This window comes from Mesoplodon densirostris, chromosome 12, assembly GCF_025265405.1.
Source record: "Mesoplodon densirostris isolate mMesDen1 chromosome 12, mMesDen1 primary haplotype, whole genome shotgun sequence".
NCBI lineage: Eukaryota > Metazoa > Chordata > Mammalia > Artiodactyla > Ziphiidae > Mesoplodon > Mesoplodon densirostris.
In genome coordinates this window covers 62,718,571-62,739,601 of record NC_082672.1, presented here as the reverse complement: position 1 = coordinate 62,739,601, position 21,031 = coordinate 62,718,571, and positions in this window count along the sequence as shown.

Genomic DNA, 21,031 nt, shown 5'->3' with positions numbered 1-21,031 from the left:
GACATTCAGCTGCTGCCTGGCTGCCCCTCTTCCTCTGCCTTCCTGCTGGAACTTCTAAACCTGGCCCTCTCAGCAGGCTTCCTCTGACACCGCAGCATCTAAAACTACCATCTATTATGATTTCTTTTCAACATTGTACTCTACTTCCAAAGTGTACTTTTTCTAATTCCTGGCAGCAAGCTCTGTTTCAAGATTATGGTTAGACATGGGTCAAGGTCAAGATTTTTCCAGGATTATCCAAACCCTATTTTATGGGCCATACCTGGTCATATTAAAAAATGAGAATGTGTCACATAAACAAGACATTCTTATCTCTGGGTTATGCTTGATGTTTCCTTCCATCTCATTCCAACCAAATCCACGGCTAATCCATCCCTAACGTGGTGGTTGCACATCCAAAATATATTTCTAATTCCACTAGAAGACCCTAGATGTAGTCACCATTACCTTTTACCTAGAATAAAATAGCCTCTAATGTACTCCCCAAGTCTACTATTGTCTGTGCCCCCATATCTTCTCCATGGAGCAGCCAAGAGGATCCAGTCACTCCCATGCTTCAAAACCTTCAGGCCTCCCCCAGCCCATTGTTTGAGCATATGCTTCTAAGCCTTTGCTTTGACTCATGTCTTCAGCTTCAACTTCTTTTTCAGTTTCTCTCCCTCTCTCATTCATTACATTCCAGCCATACTGGACTGCTTTCTAGATTTTGAAGATATGGTTTATATCTCTGTCTGGAACCCTTTCACCTTCATTCCTGTGGACAAATGGCAGCAAATTTATCATTTAGGCAACAGTACCTCCTCAAATAGGATGCCCTCAGAGACATCCTTACTGATCTCCCTGTTAGATTACTGTTATATTCTCTGAGAGCATCCTGTGCTTTTAGTTGGTAGTATTTCTAACTTTAAAAAAATGTATTAGTTTAAATACTTGTCTGATATTTGGGTCCTCCATTATCCTGTAAACTTCACGATGGTGTCTGTTTGGTTCATCACTCCCTGACTAAGGCCTAGCAGAACCTTGTACAAGTAGAGATTCAAACATATTTGGTCAATGAATGAAGAAAAATAGGTGAACATGAAATGTAAGTGAAATATTAGCAATTTACCAATAATATTAACTATTTCTTATTAATAAATTATATGCTTAGTGACAATGCTAGGTTAAAATGTTAGTCCACAAGGAAGTCTAACAATATTTTCTTCATATAAAGAAAAAAAGGGGGAGAGTGTTGGGGGTGCGATGTAGATTAGAAACAATTTTTTTTTTTCAATTTTTTTAACATCTCTATTGGAGTATAATTGTTTACAATGGTGTGTTAGTTTCTGTTTTATAACAAAGTGACTCAACTATACATATACGTGTATCCCCATACCTCCTCCTTCTTGTGTCTCCCTCCCACCCTCCCTATCCCACCCCTCTAGGTGGTCACAAAACACTAAGCTGATCTCCCTGTGCTATGCGGCTCTTCCCACTAGCTATGTATTTTACATTTGGTAGTGTATATAAGAACATGCTACTCTCTCACTTCGTCCCAGCTTACCCTTCCCCCTCCCCATGTCTTCAAGTCCATTCTCTACATCTGTGTCTTTATTCCTGTCCTGCCTTCTTCATAACCAATTTTTTTTTTAGATTTCATATATATGTGTTAGCATACGGTATTTGTTTTTCTTTTTCTGACTTACTTCACTCTGTATGACAGACTCTAGGTCCATCCACCTCACTACAAATAACTCAGTTTCGTTTCTTTTTATGGCTGAGTAATATTCCATTGTATATATGCACCACATCTTCTTTATCCATTCATCTGTCAGTGGACACTTAGGGTGCTTCCATGTCCTGGCTATTGTAAATAGAGTTTCAATGAACTTTGTGATACATGACTCTTTGAATTATCGTTTTCTCAGGATATATGCCCAGTAGTGGGATTGATGGGTTGTATGGTAGTTCAATTTTTAGTTTATTAAGGAACCTCCATACTGTTCTCCATAGTGGCTATATCAATTTACATTCCTACCAACAGTGCAAGAGGGTTCCCTTTTCTCCACACTCTCTCCAGCATTTTTTGTTTGTAGATTTTTTGATGATGGCCATTCTGACTGGTGTGAGGTGATACCTCATTGCAGTTTTGATTTGCATTTCTCTAATGATTAGTCATGTTGAGAATTATTTCATGTGTTTGTTGGCTATCTGTATATCTTCTTTAGAGAAATGTCTATTTAGGTCTTCTGCCTAATTTTGGATTGGGTCTTTTTTTTTTTTTTTGATATTGAGCTTCATGAGCTGCTTGTAAATTTTAGAGATTAGTCCTTTGTCAGTTGCTTCATTTGCAAATATTTTTTCCCATTCTAAGGGTTGTTATTTCATCTTGTTTGTAGTTTCCTTTGCTGTGCAAACGCTTTTAAGTTTCATTAGGTCCCATTTGTTTATTTTTGTTTTTATTTCCATTTTTCTAGGAGATGGGTCAAAAAGGATCTTGCTGTGATTTATGACATAGAGTGTTCTGCCTATGTTTTCCTCTAAGAGTTTTATAGTGTTCGGCCTTACATTTAGGTCTTGAATCCATTTTGAGTTTATTTTTGTGTATGGTGTTAGGGAGTGTTCTAATTTCATTCTTTTACATGTAGCTGTCCAGTTTTCTCAGCACCACTTATTGAAGAGGCTGTCTTTTCTCCATTGTATATTCTTGCCTCCTTTATCAGTAATAAGGTGACCATGTGTGTGAGTTTACCTCTGAGCTTTCTATCCTGTTCCATTGGTCTATATTTCTGTTTTTGTGCCAGTACCATACTGTCTTGATTACTGTAGCTTTGTAGTATAGTCTGAAGTTCAGGAGCCTGATTCTTCCAGCTCCATTTTTCTTTCTCAAGATTGCTTTGGCTATTCAGTGTCCTTTGTGTTTCCATTCAATTGAATGATAAGTAGTGGGCCTAGTTAAGAGAGTGTCAGCCCTGTAGACATACCAAAGCTTCTTGAAACATTTAATTGTTCATATAAATGTTTCTCTGTGTTTGGAAGGGTGCAAACATCATTTTTATTCCTTTATACATGATGGTAAAATAGATGTAAAACCATATTTTACCAAAATTCATATAGCAGGTAGGGAGATGCAGTATCCAAAGAACCTATGGAGCTATGCATCATGGCTCATGAGACCTGTAAAGTCAGCTGCTCTCAGAGAACCAACTAGTGACCCTGTTTGGCTCCCTGTGCTTTTCCTTTTCCCCTACCATAGATTCTTGCTTCTCATCCTATAAACACTGGTTGAGACTTCTTGAAGGTATTAGTATGGCTTTGTCAAAATGCAAATTCCTGGGTTTTACCTCAGAAATTTGGATTTGGTCATTCTGAACTGGGGCCTAAATATCTGAGTTCTTACAAAAATCACAGCAGGTCCTCCTTATGCTGATGGCCTACAGAAAACACATTGAAGACTCATCAGCTACTTTTGTTGTTTTTCACATGGCCACCTATTATCTGAAGTTAGCACAATCATTCCTTTGCCTAAGGTCACCAGATTTTGTCACTGAAGCAGTTGCCTCTGTATAGTGTCAGCCTTATTTAAAAGAAGCGATGTTTTCCACAAATTAGCATTCATTAATTTAGTATTACTTTTGAGAACTCATAATATATTCATTTTTAATTTAATTTTTTAAAAGGCTTAAATTCTTTTATTCATTTAGCTATTACTTTAATGAATATAGACAATATGGATTCAATTTTTGGATTTTTATATAAATTTTTTATTCTACCACTTTGATAGTACAGGTTAAAATGCTTCCAAAGAATGAAAAGAAAACATGACTTAATAAACTTCAAATGAATTTGGCAAGAAAAGTAAATGTCCATTAAGTTGTTCCTTAAAATTGTTTTAATAGTTCAAATATACAGATAAAATTGGCATTATGTTATACTTTCATGGCCATATTGTGCTGGATTACCTCCAAGAATCCCCTTTCCAATCAAAAATGATGATAGAAATGTGGTTTTACATCAGCCACTTGACTAAAATATCTTTACTCATCAGACTCCTAAGAGCCAAACTGCAGGTGATCCTGAATTTACTTTAGATGTCTGCTACTATTCTCCATTTGAAATCTCTTTCAAGCGAAACAACTTAAAGGAATATCAGGAAGCAATTTGTTGATTATGTCTTTATTTTAATCAACATAGAGAATTAACTCAATGACTGTAATACATCATATGGATTCAGCTACATTCTGTGTGTTTTCTTTTTAGATGAAAGACTGAAATTTTTGGCAGTTCATTATGTGGTATGTTTTATTCTGTTTTTAATTAAATTGGATCTAAATCAATTATTATTTTTCACATTAAGTACTATTTTTTTACTCCAATTCAAGACATACAACCTTATGTTCTATCTCATAATCACATACTGTCTGGTACAATTTTTCATACTTCTAAAAATCCTTATAAATTATTCCACATTTATGCTTTGCAAAAACAAAATTCAACCTATATTTCTTTAATTTAATTATCTATGTCAAAACTAAAGCAGTGTATATTTATTTACTTCCTTTCAGGATGAGGAAATAAATATAATTTTGACTCTACCTTCCAGTTTTTAATTGTATAATCTGCATGCTTGGAACAACTTATAACTTTTAAACATTGTCTATCTTTTCTTTCAAAATGTTTTATGTCATTTTCCTTGTTTTACACCAAATTAGAATTATTTTTGCAGTTATATATTTAAATGCTTAATGATCCCAGACACAATTAAATGGCCTAATTCTAATTCATTTAAAATAAAATGTTTTTTTCTTGATTTTAATAGAACTAAAAGCTCATTGTTAAAAAACAAAAGATGTAATAACAAAATGAAAATTTTCTGTAATCCAGAGAAAAATATCTTTGTGTTTTTCTTTTCAGACTTTTTTTTATCATATATGTAAAAAGCGTTCTAGTGTTAACTGCAGCATTTCACTCCCTTTGTAGTTACCTAGCCTGCTTTTCTTTTAGCAATGAATCAAGGCTATCTTTCCAGATCATTATATATCCTTACATAGCATACGAATGTCTTTATATGTACATACAATATATCTAACATTCAATTAAAGCATAATATGCAATTATATAAATATATCTTACTGTTTATAATCAATAATTTTATGCACATTTAGATTTGCTGATGGTTTTTGCTATTACAACCAATACTGTGATAAACATCCTTAGTTTTACATATTGGTTCAATTAATTCCTGTACCTTTAATTCTGGAGGAAAAATTGGACCAAAGTTATTCATTTTAAATTATGGTATATGGCTCTAGAATGTTTGCAAATGGTTGGAAAAAAAATGTAGGAGAGTGCTGCTTTGTCTACACTATGGATTTTGTATGATATAAAGTTTTTTAATCTTTTAAAATCTGAAAAGAATTTTTTAATTTGGAGTTTGATTTGTATTTTGTTGATTATATGTGAAGATTAATTGGGATTGACTACATAATATGCAGGACTTGGAGCAGAATGAAAATCCAGGGACTTTGTTGAAAAAAATATTAAGAATTTCAAGATTTTGACAGCAGAATATTATACCAAGCATGGTGCCTTTATAAGCTTGGGGTCTGTGTGATTCAGACTTATGCATCTGGTCCCAGCCTTAGCTTTTTAAATGCGTGTTAGCCCTTTTAATTTGATTTTTGACTACTGTTTATGAGTGGTTTTCACCCAGTTTTTAAAATTCTAGTATATCTTTTTAGTGATTTGTAAGAACTTTTTATATAGCCCCATGCCCAAATTATTGAAGCATTATCTAATTTTTCTTATGTGTTTATGATTTTTTGTTAACATTTAAATATTTAATCTTCTTATAATGTTTCTTACTTCAGGTCAGATTTTAACTATTTTCTTTTCACCAAACTGGTTATTCAATTGAGTTGATATCATTTATCTTTTAATCGATTTTTTACCTAGTGATTAGACATGCCACATTTTTCACATGCCAGTAGGAACATAGGAACAAATTTCTGGATTTTCTATTCAGTTTCATTGATCTAACATACTGTACTTTCCTCCAAACCACACCATTTTAATTACTGTGGCTCTATGATTCTTTTCATTTTTTCTTCAAAAATTTTCTTATTTTCTTACTGGTTAATTTTCTAACCTGTATTTTTTAATTGTTTCATCAAGTTGAGAAATGGAACTCCTGGGATTCTGATTGCAAAAACAATGAATATGTTGATCCACTGAATAAATCAATGTTTTTAAACGTTAACTTTTCACACATGAAACAAGGTGTAAACCTCCATTTATTTAAGTCTTTATTCATGTACTTCAGTAAAATGTATCTTTTTTTCTTATGCGCCTGGCACACTTTTAAGATTATTCTGCTTTTAGATTTGATCTTTTCAAAGGGGGAAAAAAACCCAGGTTGTTTTGCCTTTTAATTTTGTCAGTGGTCACCATCCTGTTTGCTTCTGGAGGTCTGTTTTTCACCTTTACCCACACTATGCCAAACGGGAAAGTCCACTGTGGACCAAATCTCGTTCCCTTGTATTCTGGCTGCCAGTTGAGTTCATAAGGAAAGGATAGCTTCCAGTACTTTGACAGCCCAGAGAGAATGTCATTTACAAGTTGCAGATGAGTGACTTATCTGCTACAAGAATTTGGTTGAATTCTCCTTAAATCTTCTTCTATTTAGTGGGCCGCATTTGATCATTCACTCAGAACCTAAATTTAAGGGATTGGCAGTGTGTAAGGTTTTATTACCTATTCAGTTGTTTAACTGCCTGAAGAGAGAGGAGGAGAGCATCAGAGTCTAGAGAATTTTATTTTTAATGTTACTTCATCTGGTACTGTATCCACTACCTACTGCAGAAATTTTTAATATAGGTTACTCTTTCATTTTGTTGTGAACTTGCCATATTGGTAAGAATTTTGAAAAGATTAAAAACAAAAACAAAAAACAAGACAAAACAAAAACCTCTCTGCTGGCTGTCTGTCACATGGATGCATATTTTCCCTGCACTTGTACCTTTTTATCTGTAGGCCTTCATTTATGGACTCTAGTCTAAGCAATTTGGATATACTCTTACACTGAGGCTTTATATCCCTCTTCTAATGAAACTTCTTGCTATTAGCCAACTGCCAGATCAGAGAAGCATGACAAAGAGTGTCCCTTTGGGTACTTTCCTGTCTAGCTACTCTTAACTGTCTTAGGTCAGTAGTCTCTTGTTATTGACCTGTGGTAGGGAGTGAGGCCTCAATTGTGACACACATCTTCAGCCCATATCCTTGAAACTAAGAGATAGTAAAGAGAGTATTATAGGATTTGAAATTAGTATTTTGATTATCATTTTGTCATATATTTTTACTTCAAGAGTCCATCTCAATTTTTTGATAATGTAAGACAGACACTTTTATTTTTAAATTTCATTTGACCAACAAATAGGGTATACTATTTTAATTCCCTAATGTCAAACTATTATTCCACTGTGAAGATGAATCTAAATGTGTTGTAGTGTATTTTTTTAGTGTACTAATGGGTTCTATTTGTGAATGTATTTATATTTATTTATCTATTTATTTACTTTACTGAGGTATAATTGACATATATCAGTTTCAGGTGTATAACATAATGATTTGATATTTGTATATATTACAAAGTGATCACCACAAGTCCAGTTAACATCTGTCACACACAAAAAAATTAAAACAGAATTTCTTTTTCTTGTGGTGAGAACTTTTTGAATAGTTTCTCATTGACAAACATAACCCTCATCAATTTTTATTTGTCTGGAGTCCTTAATGGACTTTTTACTCACCATATTTCAGGATCACTGTGTTTTCACCTAAAAATAGATACAGGCATTCCCTAATGTTTTATTTTTAGTTCTCGTCTTTTTCTCTGTATTTCCTATATACAGTTTCATCTAGTTTTGTGGCTTCAATCATCTCTGCTTTGTGTGTAACTCCCAGATCTTACTATCTACTTTTGCATTTGCTATAGGTTCTGGTTCATGAGGATGCTTTTAAGTCAAAGCAACATGTCCCAAACTGAGCTCATTATCTTTTACCTTCTCAAATCTACTTCTCTATTTGTTCATTCATCTGTTCATTTATACATTCATTCATTGTTGTATTTATTGAATACTTTCTTTGTATCAGGTCGTGTTGCTGGATGTACATTAGTGAAAATGGCAGACAAGCTCACTCCTCTGAGGATGTTTTCACAGAATCAAGAGACATGCACACAGCAGCACACAAGTTAGCAGGTAAGTGTGGGATGGCATGGTAAGTACCAAGTCGTAATGTGTTTGGGATAGAATGAAAGAACAAAGGGGGCGCCTAATCTTGACTTGGGTGTCAGGCAAAGCTTCTTAAAGAAAGTATCATCTAAATTAAGTGCTAAAGCTTGAATAGTAATTTAGCCATGTAAAAGGGAGAAGAAGAGAGTGTTCCAGGTGAAGAGGACAGTAAGTATAAAAGTAAGAAAGGTAGTGGCACACGAGCAAGCCTAGAAATAGAAAATAGTTTGTTATAGCTGGACTGCAAGGGGTATGAAGTAATGAGTTTTCACACTGGAAAGGTAATCAGGAGCCAAATCCTTAAGGGCCCTTTAAGTTGTGTTAAACAATTTGTAGTTTATCCTGAAGGACAGAGAAAATATTGGAGGATTAAAAAGAAGAGAGTTATATGATCAAATTTGAACTTAGAAATATCATTTTGACTGCAGTGTGAAGGTTGCATTGAAAGGCCAAAGGCAGAGGAAAGAACACTTAGAATCAAATGAGAGGAGATTAAATCTTTGATTGAAGTAGCGACAATAGAGATGGAGAAAAGTTAAAGATCTTAAAATATATTTTGAAGGACATGGTGATTTCATTAATTGGGGCTTTAGGGGGAGAAAACAAAGATTTCTGGCTTGAGTAATGGGATGTATAAGGATATCTCTGTGTGTGTGTGTGTGTGTGTGTGTGTGTGTGTGTGTGTCTTCTCTGACACTTCTTCTGACCAGCTGGGTGTCCTACAATTCAGTTAACTTCTTAATACTAACAACCCCGGAGGTAGAATCAGACTCCACAGGTTTAAGGGCTCGGTCCACAAATCTGCCCTCACTTCAGATTCCAGTTGAAAGTACTGAGTCACCAGATTGTCCACACTTCTTTCCCATGAAGCAGAAAGTCGGGGGTTTCCACAATATGCCCCCCTCCATCTTCCAGCCTCAATAATTTCCTAGAATAACTCACGAGGATCAGGTAAACACTTTACTATTACTCCTTTATTATAAAGGATGAGACTCAGGAATACCCAATGGAAGAAAGGCATAAGGCATAAGGCAAGCTTTAGGGGAAGGGACACATGACTTCTCCAGGTGTACCACACTCCTAGCCCCTTGACATGTTCACCAGCCCAGTAGCTCTCCAAACCCTTTGATGAGGGGGTTTTCTGAGGTTTCATCAGTCACCTCATTAGAATAAAAGATGCTCCTATAACCCTTATCACTCAGGAAATTTCAAGGATTTAAGGAGCTGTGTGTCAGGAATGGGGAACAAAGACCAAATATTTATTTTTTGTTATACTGCAACCTTCTCCTGAGAAATGGAACAGAAGAAGAGGAGCAGGTTAGAGAGGAAATTTTGAGTTCAATCTTAGACATACTACATTTGAGTTTCCTAATGCATTTGTAAGCATAAGCAATCAGTAGAAAGAGTTTAAGAGAAAAATCTGAACTGGAAACTTTGCCTTGGTGATCCTTAGCACAGTAATGGTTATTGAAGCCATGAAACTGAATGGAGAATGCCAGCAGTGAGTACACTTCATGAGAAGAGAGAGGATCCAGATGTGTATTTAAGGGCTCAACCAAGAAAGGGAAACCTACAAAGAAGATGGTGGGGTTATCAGAAGAGTAACAGGAAGAATCACAGGACTAAGCTAACATATTTTGAGTGTGTGTGTTCACTGAGCATTGAGTGCAGTTAGCACTTTGTATGGGTTGGTTTTATATAAAACCAGAGAGTGTGGAGTCAAGAAAGTCAAAAGAAGAAAGTGTTCAACACAGATGAAACAAACTATAGAGCTGAATGCAACCAAGACATTAACTATGGTAGAGACTGAAGTGTGTTTATTGTATTTAGTGCAAGGAAGTCATGGAGAGCTTGAGAAAAACAATTTCTGAGGAGTATTGGGAGCAATAACCGTATTACAGTGGGTCTAGGAAGTAATAATGGAAGGCAAGGAAATGTTTCTCATGACTATTGCTAGGAACCCCAGAATTGAAAACTTGACTTCATCTTGGATCTGTTTCTTTCATCTTCTGATGTGAATTCTAATTTCACAAGGACATTTACTTCTCTCTTGCTTCTCTTTGTCATTGCCTCTAAGAGGGCCACTCTTGTTCAATCCTGGGCTCATACTCCTGCACCTCAAATCTAGTTCCTATTTAGGGAAAATCATACTATACCTATTATTTAAGGCCCAGTTCAATTGCTGCTTATTTGATTAAATCTCCCAATAATTTCATACTCAAGCAATCTACTTTTCTCTGAACTCTTATAACACTTCATAGGTACCCTTTTATAATATTTATAACTTGCTGCCTTGAGTGTGACCACCCACATAATTGTCTTATCTTCCTTCCTACATGTTAACTTCATTAGAGCAGAAGTCATATTTATTTTTACTTTGTACATAGTTCCTAAAACAACATCTAAGCACTTATTTTGTTTCTGCATGATTTTGAGCTTTTGGACCTTGGGCAACTCCCATCTAGGTCTTCTGAATATTATTCCTTCCAAAAAATGATGATAATATTATCTGTTCTATTTAATATTGTAGAATGATTTTCAGAATTAAAAAAAAATTAATGTCTTTGAAAAAGCTTTGAAAATGGTAGCATATATACCATTAAGATACAAACTATTATTTACACTGTTATTACCAATGCAGTGTAATAGTGTTTTTATTATAGTAGTGATTCTAATATGATAGTTCTATGTTAAAAATTGCTAGTCTATTTAGTTATGCAGCAATTCAGCCAATTAGTAGTTTAAAGTTTAATTTCTTCAATTCATGGCATATAACACCTGGGGTGAAGTGTCTGCCAATTTACTTTGATGAATAATTCAAGAAACAAATATTTTACTCAGAGACCATTTTTTTCCCCTAGGTGTTTATATTAGGAGATAGCGCTGGTGATTTTAATCATGTCTTAAGCCCCATTCATCAATTTATTGCTCTTTTACTTTTTTAAGTGCAAAATTATGTGTGCTTATTGTACAAATGCAAACCATTCTTAAGAGTATACATAAAAACTAAAACTCCAATTCCCGGAAATAACCACTGTTAAAAATGTTTGGTATGTTTATTTCTAGAAATTTGTTCTACATACACACATATTTTTATTATTGTCAATGTTATTCTCTCTATATCTCTCTCTTTCCTCACCCCTGTGCTTGTATATATGTATGTATGTGCATATGTATGTATATACACACAGAGGTGTGTATATATATGTGTGTTTGTGTATATATATATTATATATATATATAAAGTGTACATATAGATTTTGTGGTAGGCATAATAAAGAGCCCCCAATGATGTCCACATCCTATTCCTCAGAACATGTGATTATGTTACCTTACATGACAAAAGGGACTTTGCACATGCAGTTAAGGTTAAGTATCTTGAGATGGGAAGATTATCCTGAATTATTTACTTGGGCCCAATACAATCTCATGAGTCTTTAAGAGTAGAAGAGGAAAAGCAGACAAGTGGGTCTGTGGAATCTAAAAAATAATATGAATGAATTTATTACAAAACAGAAGCAGATTCACAGATATAGAAAATAAACTTCTAGTTATCAAAGGGGAAAGGAAGGAGGGTAAATTAGAAGTGTGAGATTAACAGATACACACCACTTTATAAAATAGATAAACAATAAGTGTTTACTGTATAGCACAGGAAACTATATTCAATATATTGTAGTAACCTATAATGGAAAAGAATCTGAAAAAAATATATATGTATATAACTGAATCACTTTGCTGCACATCTGAAACTAACACAATCTTATAAATCAACTATACTTCAATAGAAAAACACAAGTGAGTCAGATGAATGTGACATGAGAAGGACTTGACCTGCCATTGCTGGCTTCAACGATGGAGGAAGGAGGCCATTAGCCTAATAACGCCATGGCCTCTAGAAACTGGAGCCTGCCCTCAGTTTATAGCAGGAAAATGCAGAGCTCAGTCATGCAAATGTGAGGCACTGAATTCTGCCAACAAATTGAATAAGCAGGGAAAGGGAATCTCCCCTAGAGCCTCCAGTAAGAAAGGCAGCCCTGCTGGTACTTTGACCCTAGCCTAAAGAGACCTAAGTATGACTTCTACAGTACTGTCAGATAATAGATTTGTGTTGCTCAAGACACTAAATTTGTGATAATTTGATATGATAGTGATAGATGACACCCAGATGTAAATGTATTTCTGTAGCTATTTACATAGTTTTGCAACTTAATTTTTCTTAAAAAATATACATGGACACCTTTTCATGTCATTTACAAAAAGGGCTCACTTATGCGTACAGCTTTGCACATTATGGGTGTAACTTTGTAGAAGAAATTGCTAAACATAGAATAGCTCACACAAAGAGTGGATATACCACTTTATCAGATGCAGCCAATTTGCCTTTCAAAAAGGTTCTTTCAACTAACATTTCCACCAATAATATATGAGAGTGTCCATATTCCACATCTTAGCCCAAACTGGATATTATCAGTTATTTTAATGCCATGGCCTTTACCTTTTCCAGGAATCAAAACTGCTTTTATGACTACTGAGTGTCATTATTCATTCTTTGCATCTCACATGTATTCTAACGTGACACATTAGAGCAGTGGTCCCCAACCTTTTTGGCACCAGGGACCAGTTTCATGGAAGACAATTTTTCCACTGACCAGAGTGGGAGGATGGTTTGGGGATGATTCAAGCACATTACATTTATTGTGCACTTTATTTCTATTATTATTACATTGTAATATATAATGAAATAATTATAAAACTCACCATAATGTTGACAGGGGGCGGAGCTCAGGTGGTAATGCGAGCGATGGGGAGCAGCTATAAATACAGATGAAGCTTCGCTCACTCACCTGCCGCTTACTTCCTGCTGTGCGACCCAGCTCCTAACAGGCCGTGGACTGGTAGTGGTCTGTGGCCTGGGGGTTGGGGGCCCCTGTGTTAGAGGGTCACACATGATTTTATGAGAATATCCTCTTGACCTAGTAGATTTTCTTGGTGTCTATGATGAATTAGCAGTAGAATATTAATTATTCACTCAGAAAATATTTAAATACAATTTTGAATAAAAGGTCCATATTTCTGAATCCCAAAGCTTTCTGCTAGGACTCAAGTGATGGGACAGCTAACTGTCCACATGCAATTGGATACTTCATGTACCACAGTTGATGATGTTACCTACGCTTGCCCTGATTTCCATTCCACTCTCTAGCCTCTTCCTACCGCCACTACCTGTCCCACCCCAAGTTCTGAGAGTATTAGTTCATAAGTAACTTAAATAAAAACATAAAAGGGGCCTTGGTATATTTTATGAACACATAACAGCTAATAGGCAGTGAGTTAAGGTAAGTCCTCAGTCAATAGAAGACTCATAAAATAGAATAGCTTTCACAAAGAGTAGGTAAACTTTATGAGAGAAGCCTTTCATGGGGAATTTATTTAAAATTACATTTGCTTACCAGGTATCCCCAAATTTCTCCTAGATTCTTCTTAGATTTTTAAAATCATGAAATATTTTGAAATCTACATTAAAATTTACTTTTGAAATATATTTTAAAATATGAAATACAGGTACCTACAATTCATTTAAAATGTAGTCATATTTGCCTGAGACTTTTTTTCTTGTTTATGTGAATGTTTTTTGGTACCTCTTCTAAAACTGTCTGTACTTAATGAGTTGTTGTTATTATTTATATTGTTGCCTTTGTTGTTTGGCTTTAAATTCTCTCTTTGTTTTTGACACTTAAAGTTCTCTCTTTCTTTCAGCTCTTTTGCATATTAAAACCAAACAGTTTGCAATTACATTTTACGCAGCATCTCTTGTGTGGGGCAAGGGGAGCTATCCACATTGATTAGTGCACCCAGTGTCACATTCACCAGAAGTTTTCTCTTGAAATTTAAAGTAAGGTTCATGTGAAGAATTGGTGCTTTTCCTTTCCTCCTGATAATGGCATCTCAGGCTACACTGACAGAAGAACACTTTCGAAAATAGAATGTATTCTGCACTGGCAACTCAGTCCTTTATTCTGGATGCAAAGTCATACAGAGGATTTTTAAAGAGGTCAAAATACTCCTTTCTAAAAACTTGGAATGAAAATTAGAAACATATTCATTTATTTTTAGGGCTTTCTTGTAGAAGTGGGGTTATAGTGTTTTCTGGAGCTCCACAGAGAGTTAGGACCAGTGTACGGATGGAATAGGGAAACTCATTTGGGTGCAGTTTGAGGAAAGCTTTGCATCAATTTGTCCTGACTTTATGAGAATCATCTGCCTATTCTTGGCTGTTTCAGAGCAAAGTAGAGCAACCGCATGTCTGGAGTGGAAGAAGAGATTGTTCTACTAAGAGAAATCTTGTCCAGCCACACGCTAAAATCCTGAGTGGCCATAACCCCAACATAGCCCCAGTAGATGCAAACCTGATATAATCAAAGGGAGAGTTAATGAGCCTAAGCCAGGTACCTCCAGTCAGTTAGCATATTCAGACCTGCAGATGAGTATAAGTAGGGGTTATCACTGAGCTGTTCACAGTAGAAGCTGGAGGGGAAAATAAAGCTCAGGTCAGGAGGCAGAGATAGAACTAGGAAGAGGAATTGTGTGGGGACTTTGAACATATGTAGGAAGAAATCAAAATCAAAAGAAATTTTGGAGAAAAGTTTGGGAGAAGACAAAATCTTCTATTCCTTGGTAAACCCAATCCAAAATTTCCTCATTTTCCTTTTTTAATGCAATAAATATCACTGATACTCATCTGAAAAATACTTTTGAAGTCAATACTTTTTCATTCTTTTAATACCTCTTTCTGTACTTTTCATGAGCAAATTGCAGGGAATATAAAAGTTAATGTTGCAGAATGAAAATACTTCATATCTTGCAACACATTCTAAATCTATAAAAGCAGTTAAAATGTATGTATAAAGCTATGTTTTTAATACATCTTTTTGGGAGCACATTATATTTTTCTAATGAATCATAAAATATCATTGAGAGATAGTACTTTAAAGCATATATATGTATTTCTTTTCTCCTCTGTGAAATCATAAATGGCAATTTGATAAGTTCTGCTATTATTGTTGCACTTTTCTCATTTCAAAAGATGATTAAACATACTCAGAGAATTTATTCTGAAAGAAGCAGGAGTAAAAAAATATTACCACCAAGTTACAACCCGCATGAATAAATACACACACACACACACACACACAGTGCTTTGTTTCTTCAATCAATAAAGGATGAATTTTTGGCCACTAGGTAATTCAATTAAATATATTTGAAGACTTGCTACATGAAATGCATTGAACTAGGTGCTATAAAAATACACAGGTGAGTGAAAAAAAAGCCTGCCTTATAAGAGCACAAACTCTTTTGATCATATGGACCCTAAAATATTATTGAAGTAACCTAAGCAGTGTTAAGTAGATAATTAATATAATTATTGACAGTGTATAGCTCTGTATCTCTTGGTAGATGGCAAGCCCCTAGAAGACAGACATTTCTTATGAATTGAAGTAGTCTATAGAAGTCACCCCCACCCCAAATTTTGAATAAATGCATAATTAAATAAAACCAATTATCATAAAACTAACATATGGAGCAATCTCAACAAACCAAAGCCAACCAAAACAACCAGAATGAGATTTGGTAAATAAAAACACCTGGTTAAGTCAATGTAATTAGTTTTAACCCTGTGGATATATTTGAAGAATGCTGTTTCACATCCCAAGAACCTTTTCAGGTCTATATTAAAAAGAATATACAATATATCTACTGTCTTTCTCTTCACACACTATTTTTAGACCAACCTGGGCATCTTATAATTAATGTAATGTTTACTGAATCCCTCCTGTTCATTGCTTCAGTTATCCAACACAACACGTTCATTGAACACTATATTAGTTTCCTATGACTGCTGGAACAAATTACTACCAACTTGGTAGCTTAAAAAACATACATTTAGGGCTTCCCAGGTGGCGCAGTGGTTGAGAGTCCGCCTGCTGATGCAGGGGACACGGGTTTGTGCCCCAGTCCGGGAAGATCCCACATGCCGCGGAGCGGCTGGGCCCGTGAGCCATGGCCGCTGAGCCTGCACATCCAGAGCCTGTGCTCCACAACAGGAGAGGCCACAACAGTGAGAGGCCCACGTACCGCAAAAAAAAAACATACCTTTATTTTTTTGCAGTTCTGGAAGTCAGAAGTCTGAAGTCAATTTCACTGGGCTGAAATCAAGGTGTTGGCATGGTCACTCTCCCTTCGGAGACTTAGGGGAGAATCTGTTTTCTTGCCTTTTCCAGTGTCCAGAGCTGCATTCCTTGCATCTCTTTACTTGTGGCCCATTCCTCAATCTTCAAAGTCAGCAGCATAGCATTTTGCTTCAATGAACACACTGCCTTTTTCTCTGTCAAATCTCCTTCTGTCTGCCACTTATAAGGACAGTTGTGATGACAGTTAGGACCCACTCAGGTAATCCTTAGCTCCAGATCCTTAATCACATCTGCAAAGTCCCCTTTGCCATATGAAGTAACATTCATAGGTTCAGGGGAGATTAAGACTTAAATATCTTTGGGGTCCATTATTCATCCTACTACAAGCACCTACTATGTGTTGCATTTAGGAGACACAGCTGTGAGTCAGACATCTCTGTACCTCCACTCATGGAGCTTGATATGATGGAAGGAAGAAAAGATGTACAAGGCACAGACCTGCTTTTTAATTGGGTTCTCTAACAGAAAAATTTTTTATCAGAGAATAAATGCATGTTTTTTCTTCTTTTCTTTTAAGAGAAATTGCCAGCTACTTCTTATAATAAGCAGGCACAGAAAATCCCCAGCTACTTAGAATAAGCAGGCACAGAAGGATCACCTTACAGCAGATACTGTTGAGAAGAATTACTTGTGGACTCGCATATATAAACAGAGGATGAGTGGGCTCATCTATCTTAAGAAATAGCAGCCTTTTTTTTTTTTTTTCCAGTGACTTTGCAAACTATTCCTTTTTTATGTCAGGAGAGGGTGGTGTTATGGCAGAAGAAAGGTTGGGTCAATTTGGTTAAGGAATCTAAAGCATCCTGGAAAGGAAGAAACTCAAACACTAATGCCTTAGGAAATGAATCTGTAAAGCTTGGGTTTAAGTGGTGTAAAATTTTCAGTTTGGCTGACTAGGGTATGAAACTAACACACTATCACAATACATGACACTTCCTTCCCTCAAAACACCAAGAGGCTCTGGATCAACCTGTGGAGTAGTTTCCCCACTTAGGAAGTGTTGCATATCCCTGCTGGCCCAGCTTTCAACGAAAAGCATGCATCTGTCTCAACTGCCACCATGCCCGTGAAAGGAACAGGGTGTCCCTCATGAGAGATGGCCCATACCCAGTCACTGGTGTATTTACATCTAGCAGCGCCAGTCAACCAGAGGTGAACATCCTGCCACCTCTGTATGGGAAGGTATGACACTGGAACTCTCTCCCATCTCCATCACTCAGGAGTGCCATGATCCGGGCAAGTGCTTGAATCAGAGAATGAAAAGAGCCTTTGTCAAGATATTTGGCCAGTCTAGTTGCTGTCTTAGTTTGTCCAGGGATGCTATAACCAAATACCATAGACCAGATGGCTTATAAACATCATTTATTTTTCACAGTTCTGGAGGCTGGAAGTCCAAGATTAAGGTGCCAGTATGGTGAGGTGAGGGTCCTCTTCTGGGTCTTAGACTTCTAGTTTTATCCTCATGGCAGAAATTGGCAAGTGATCTCTCTGAAGCCTCTTTTATGAAGGCACTAATCCCATTCATGAGAGCTGTGCTCTCATGGCCCCACCTTCTAATATCATCACCTGGGGAAGCTAAGGAGATACAGACATATAAACTGGGCTTAGCTAAGCAGATTATTCCAGCCCAAAATTTGAATCTTGAAGAAATGAGCCAAATAATGCAGGCAGAATTGATTAATTATTCATGGTGGTATCAACAACTTTGAGGGTTCAGTACATCCCTGAAAGTATTAGTGTCCTAATCTGTACTGTTGTATGAAGCTGTGCTCCCAACTCCCAGCCCTTCTGGGTTCCTATCCATTGCCATTGCCTAAAGGACTAGCCTTCACCTTCATGCTATACTCTATAGCTTTTCACATAAAGCCTATCTGTGTTTTAGCTTCCAGATTCAGTTTCTGTTCCCTGCAAAAAATAACTCTGACTGATGGGAGTGGAGAGGATGTGGACAGGAACTGAGAAGACATCTCAGGTGAGTGGAGAGAAAATGGCATGATTGCCTAGGAGACTCTAATAAAACTTCCAAGACTGGAGGGGGAAAAAAGACTTGAAATACAGCTGGCCCTCTGTATCTGTAGGTTCCACATCTGCAAATTCAAACTCAGATCAAAAATTATTTTAAAATAATTAAAGTTCCAGAAAGTTCCAAAAAGCAAAACTTGAATTTGCTGTACTCCAACAACTATTTAGATAGCACTTACATTGTATTTACAACTATTTTTATAGTGTTTACATTGATTTAGGTATTATAAATAATCTAGACATGATTTAAAGTATAAGGGAGGATGTTCCTGGGTTATATGCAAATAGTATGCCATTTTATATAAGGTTCTTGAGCATCCACAGATTTTAGTATGGGATGTTGGTTCTGGAACCAATGAATCCCCTGCAGATACTGAGGGACAACTGTATTAAGGAGACAGACAGTAGGACAGTTTGGGGACTAGCACAAACATATTGGGAAGTAGGGTTAAATAATAATGACTAAGTAACCTAATTTTTCACTCTATTATCACCCCCAAAAATTGTTTGTTGAATTCTGGTTACATGACAACAATTTTTGTTGGCTCCGGACACATAAAGATAAAAATGGCAAAATCTATGTTGTCAAGGAGACACTAGTCTTTTCCAGTGCAGTAGGGAATTTCAGGACACAAACTCCTTTCAGCTTTTAATTTGACCATTTAGATAACTCTCTCTCTCTAGGGCAAATTATTGTCACCCATTTATCAGTTTTAAAAATTGATAGAAATAGAAATTGAGTAATGTTTCCAATGTCATAGAATACTAGAAGAATGAAAGTAAGAGAGTGTGGGTCCTGAGGGCTATATTCTCTATTTTAAGAACACATACCTATTTGCTAGTTATGGTTAATTATAAATTTACTGTGAAAAAATATAGTACAGAAAAGAGGGGGTTGAAAATCCATATATGATAACAGAAAGGCTGGTGCCACCAAAATCTGCCTTGCTAGTTACTGCTTGACCCAGCTGTCCCTAGGCACATATCAACTTGGACTCTCAGAAAACCCTTCTTCCTGGAACACACAGGCCTGCATTCAAATTCTATTGCTACAATTCTAATATTCCTCTTGAAACTGTAATCAAATAGAATAGGGAGTTTAAAGCCTGAAGTGGTATAAACTCACTAGCCAGTCAGAAAAGGAACATGACAAAATGTATCTCTCATGACCAAAATGACAGTGATATCTCACCGTTTTCCAAATCCCCTATTACTGCAAGAGAAGAAAAGAACTAGAAAGACATGCACTAAGTTATAAAACAAAACTACATGATGCAGAGCTGGGAAATAACACTAGTGCACGGAAGACAAACAGGGGCTTGCTTATATAGAGCACTGATGAGATTGTCCAAACCTAGTCCTCACTCATAGATGGACACCACAAATGGGTGGTTTCCCAAACTGTCCACAAGCCACAGTGGCATACATTGTGGTTTTCAGTCATCTCCCAGCATAACTGCTAGAGCCCCAGTTTCCTGAAGACTCTATATAGTGGTGTGTTGTGGTGAAGTGAAATGAATTAGCTAGGGAAGAGCTTCTCATCTAGGGTGCCACTAATGTGTTACATGTATGCCAATATATCACTCTCTTGAACCCTAGGATTTACCACATAGGGTCTGGGATAGTCAGAGTCGCAGATCCACCATGTTCACCTGCGAGTAGGCTGTTTGCCTCAATGTTTCATGAAAATATTATTTTCTCTGTTTGACAAAATGTGAACAAGGATGGAAAGCACTGGGCAGAACCACCACTCACTAGCGTCTCTAAACCAGTAAGTCTGGGAAAGTCTGGGGACACAATTCAGTCAGTATCTACATTACACCTCAGTAGACCTCTGCCAATTCCATTCCAATTAAATCCAAATAGGGTTTCTTATGGATCTTGGCTGACTCATCTTAAAGTTTATATGAAAAAGTAAAGAGACAAGAATAGCTAAGGACATTTTAGAGAAGAAACGTAAGGAAAAGGGACTCGCAAAATGTTTGGATACATAGAGTTGAGTGCATGGTTGTTCATTATATTATCTGTACTTTGCTGTGTCTAAAATATTTAGTAATTAAGCGTTAAAACTTTTAGAAGAAAATAAAAGAGAATAGCTTATGGCCTCTGGTTGGGAAGACCCTTGTAAACAAGAAAGCAAAAAGCACAAAATTATAATCTAAAATATTGTTAAATTCAATTAGCAGTACCTTAAAATATACAGCTTTTAATCACCAAAAGATACTGTAAAAAGTTGAAAGACAATCCACAAACTAAGAGAAGCTATTCGTAACACATATAACTGACAAGAGAGAAGTACTTAAGCTTTAAAAATATATAAAGATTATCAACAAATTAATTTTCAAAAACAATCAAGCCAACAAAATGAGCCAAAATTGAGAACAGGCATTTCACAGAAACCCAAATAGCCACTAAGCATATAAAGATGCACAATCCTATTAGCAAGGGGGAAAATGCAAATTAAAAGATCAATCAGATGCTACCACC